At 34.3% G+C, this 4,577-nt stretch overlaps 1 pseudogene; it reads right to left on the bottom strand.

The window, feature by feature from the left end:
- Nucleotides 1-2,542: 2,542 nt before the first annotated feature.
- LOC114900495 lies at nucleotides 2,543-4,268 on the bottom strand (annotated as a pseudogene).
- Nucleotides 4,269-4,577: the final 309 nt, after the last annotated feature.

Below are 4,577 nucleotides of genomic sequence, written 5' to 3'. Positions count from 1 at the left end.
ACCTTTCATGCAAGGGGCTACAAGTGCATTTTAAATATAACAGAACCAGACCGTCATGGAGCTTACAGAACAAGTAACAAGAAAATAAATTTTTTGAGTAAGAATGTATAGATAGGTGGTAGAAATCAGGTTAAGAATTACTTTTATTGTAACCTAGTAAGAGTTTGTAGGGAAGAGACCTAGAGTAATAATATTCACCAAAAAGAAACAAATAATTGTGAATAGCCAAGTGGACTTAGATCAATTTGCAAATATTATGGCTTGTCCTCATATTCATGTACAAATAATTTTCAAGCAGACGAGATGCATTTTAAGTGACTATATATGCAGTAAAAATATTTATCAATATATAAAGAAGAGTCAGTATGATCCAGATCATGTTCCCCAAACATAATACATCAAATTATATACATATAAATATATATTAATATATATTTTAAATAATGTATCTCTATTTATTGATCTATCCATCACAATAGACCATCTTAAGAAAACATATTTTAAAGGAAGAATGATGGTAAATTATTGTCTTGGTTTCATACAAAAATTTTAAGACAAAAATCATTAGAGTAAATCTGAATAGTATAATAAAGAATTAACTACATGAAAATAAGAAGTATCAACAAAGATAAAAGCTGCTGCTTCAAAAAACTAATAAAATAGACATGAACCTAGCAAGAGTAATCAAGAATACACCGTAGAGAAGGCAAAGCCATATAATATTGAAAATAAGAGAAAGGATATAGCTACAGATATATAGAAAAATATGTAAAAACTAAGAAATACTAAGAACAAATTAACTATGAAAACACTAGGAAAATATTAATGAAAACATAGATTACATATACAATTTTAGAAAAACATATATCACCGAAATAAAGTATTAATCAAAATCCTGAAGAATTTTGTGCCTAACAAAAGCCACATTTGTAGTAAAAAATGTACTAGCTCAGACTGTGAGCAAACTCAGATAAGATCATCAGAGCCGGGGAGACAATCCATAGATGATTATACACTTAGGAATAAGAACTGCCTATACTAGCCAAGTCCAGAACAGTTGCTCTAAAGTCCATAAACTCATGAGCTAAATAAATTTGGGTTTTTTGTTTGTTTGTTTTGCAGCTGAAGTGTTGTGGTTGTTTATTATGCAGCACTATTGAAGAAATGGATAGTTGATACAAACTCAAAGAGGTAACATCCCTTGCTTAAAGAGCACAGTTGGTTAAGCTGAAATTTGAACCCAGGTCTGTCTGGCTCCAAAACCCATACACTCCAGCAAAGGAAATAAAAGCAGTTAAAAATATTGATACATTTGGAAATTTAAAAACAAATTCTAAATAACTTAGAAGAAATGATTCATGAAATTAAAAAATATTTAGAACTGAACCAAAGCCAGGTTATAATAGGTCAAAATTTAAGGAAAGAAGCTAAACTAGTACTTGGGAAATTAGCATCCTTAAATGTTTATAACTGACAATAAAAAAGGCTGAAAAATAATTGATTAAGCATCTACTTTGAGAAGTTAGAAAATTCACATACTCATTAAATATAAAATAATTGAAATAAAGACATAAACAGTTTAATAGCAAACTATTAAAGTAGAAAACAATAGAGATAATAAACAAAACCAAATGTTGGTTCTTTGAATGCCCTGAAAACTATAAAGCTAATAAAATTGATTAAGAATAATAAAAGGAAAGTCATGAATAAACAATATCAGGGATTAAAAAAGACTATAGATATAATTGCTGCAGAGTTTAAAAGGATTAGAGAATGTTATAAAACTGCTTATTGTTGGCAAGTATTAGAAGAGATAAAAATGGAAAAGCCTAAAAGAAGCGATAGATGAAAACTGACCTGACAAGAAAAGATGAAAAAATATTGAATATTCCTACAGTCTTTGAATAAAATTGATCTGTTAATAATTATCTTACCACAAAGAGTAGACAAATTTCAGATGTTTTCACATGTTAGCTCCTCCAAATATTGAGAGTAAGTTAATCCTACTCTTACAGAAATCATCTTACAAAAAGGAGTAAAGTGAAAAGAGTAATGCACAAAAAACAAGTCCACAAATTATTTTGTGACATTTATAAGAATTTTAACAAGAAAACTAGACATGCACCATATTAAAAAGGAAATTTAGAGACCATGTTGTCTTGTAAACATGGAGGTAAACAACCGAACATAATAGAGGTATAACCTGTTACACCCATCCTCATATAACATTTTCTCAATAGAATGCCTATGGTTTTTCAATCCCCAAATTTCATAGAATTCCCATTTTTCAGGACAATACTTCATGTTTTATGTTTACATAGGAAATATAAAACACAGGCATACCTCAAAGATATTGCTGCCTCAATTCCAGGCCAAGCAATAAAGCACACATCTCAAGACAGTGAGTCATACAAATTTTTTGGTATCCCAGTGCATATAAAAGTTATATTTATGCTGTACTGTAGTCTGTTAAGTTTGCAATAGCATTATGTCTAAAAAAGATGTACATACCTTAATTTAAAATACTTTTTTGCTAAAAATGCTAACCATCATCTGAGCCTAATCTTTTCTGTGGTGGAGTCTTGCCTCAATGTTGATGGCTGCTGGCTGATCAGGGTCGGTACTTGCTAAAGGTTGGAGAGGCTGTGGAAATTTCTTAAAGTAAGACAACAATGCAGTTTGCCTCATCAATTGACTCTTTCTTTCATGAACGATATCTCTGCAGCATGTAAGGCTGTCTGATAGCATTCTACCCACAGTAGAACTTCTTTCAAAATTGGAGTCAGTCCTCTCAAACCCTGCTGCTTTGTCAACTAAGTTTACGTAATATTCTAAATCCCTTGTCGTTTCAACAGCATCTTCACCAGGAGTAGATTCCATCTCAAGAAACCACTTTCATTGCTCATCCGTGAGGCAACTCTTCATCTGTTCACGTTTTATCATAAGGTACACCAATTCAGTCACATCTTCAGGCTCCACGTTTAATTCTAGTTCTCTTGTTATTTCCACCACATCTGCAGTTACTTCCTCCTGAAATCTTGAACCCTTCAAGTCATCCACGAGGGTTGGAATCAACTTCCTTCAAACTCCTGTTAATGTTGATACTTTGGCCTCTTCCCATGAATCACAAATGTTCTTACTGGTATCTAGAATGATGAGTCCTTTCCAGAAGGTTTTGAATTGACTTTGCCCAGATCCATCAGAGGAATGTATGACAGCTATAGCCTTATGAAATGCATTTCTTAAATAATAAGACTTGAAAGTCAAAATGACTTCTTGATGCACGGGCTGCAGAATGGATGTTGTGTTAGCAGGCATGAAAACATTAATCTTGTACATCTTCATCAAAGCTCTTGGGTCAGCCGGTGCATTGCCAATGAGCAGTAGTCTTTTGAAAGGGATCTCTTTTTCTGAGTGGTAGTTCTCAACAGTGGGCTTAAAATATTCAGTAAACCATGTTGTAAACAGATGTGCTGTCATCCAGGCTTTGTTGTTGCATTTTTAGAACAGAGGCAGAGTAGATTTAGTGTAATTCTTAAAGCCCTAGGGTTATAAGAATGGTAAATGAGCATTAGGTTCAACTTCAAGTCACCAGTTGCATTAACCCTCAACAAGAGAGTCAGGCTATCCTTTGAAGCTTTGAAGCCAGAAAATGACTTCTTTCTAGCTATGAAAGTCCTAGATGGCATCTTCCTCCAGTATAAGGCATTTCATCTACATTGACGATCCATTGTTTAGCGTAACCACCTTCATTAATGATCTCAGCTAGATATTCTGGATAATTTGCTGCACCCTCTGTAACAGCACTTGCTGCTTCACCTTGCACTTTGACGTTACAAAGACGGCTTCTTTCCTTAATCCTCATGAACCAGTCTCTGCCAGCTTCGAACTTCTCTTCTGAAGCTTCATCGCCTCTCTCAGCCTTCGTAGAAGTAAAGAGAGTTAGAGCCTTGTTCCAGATTAGACTTTGGCTTAAGGGGAATGTTGTGGCTGGTTTGATTTTCCACCCAGACCACTAAAACCTTCTTCATATCAACAACAAGGCTGTTTTGCTTTCCTGTCATTTGTGTGTTCACTGAAGTACCACTTTTAATTTCCTTCCAGAGCTTTCCCTATGCATCATAACTTGGCTAACTGGTGCAATAGGCCTAGCTTTAGACCCATCTCAGCTTTTGGCATGACTTCCTCACTAAGCTCCATCTTTCAAGCATTTGATTTAAAGTGAGAGATGAGTGACTCTTCCTTTCACTGGAACATTTAGAGGCCATTGTAGGGGTATTAATTGGCCTGATTTCAATACTGTTGAGTCTCAGGGAATAGGGTGGCCTGAGGAGAAAAGGAGAGGTGGAGGAACCAGTTGGTGGCACAGTCAGAGCACACACATTTATCGCTTAAGTTTGTTGTCTCTTACAGGAACTGTTTGTACTGCCCGAAAACAATTACAATACTAACATCACTGATCACAGATCATCATAACAAACGTAATAATAAGAAAAAAGTTTGAAATATTGTGAGAATTACCAAAATGTGACACAGAAATATGAAATGAGAAATGCTGTTGGAAAAACAGTGCTGAC

This window comes from Monodon monoceros, unplaced genomic scaffold (assembly GCF_005190385.1).
Source record: "Monodon monoceros isolate NGI ecotype Baffin Bay Population unplaced genomic scaffold, NGI_Narwhal_1 Super_Scaffold_19, whole genome shotgun sequence".
Classification (NCBI taxonomy): Eukaryota; Metazoa; Chordata; class Mammalia; order Artiodactyla; family Monodontidae; genus Monodon; species Monodon monoceros.
The sequence above is the reverse complement of the archived record's forward strand: the minus strand, read 5'-3'. Positions and strand labels throughout refer to the sequence as shown.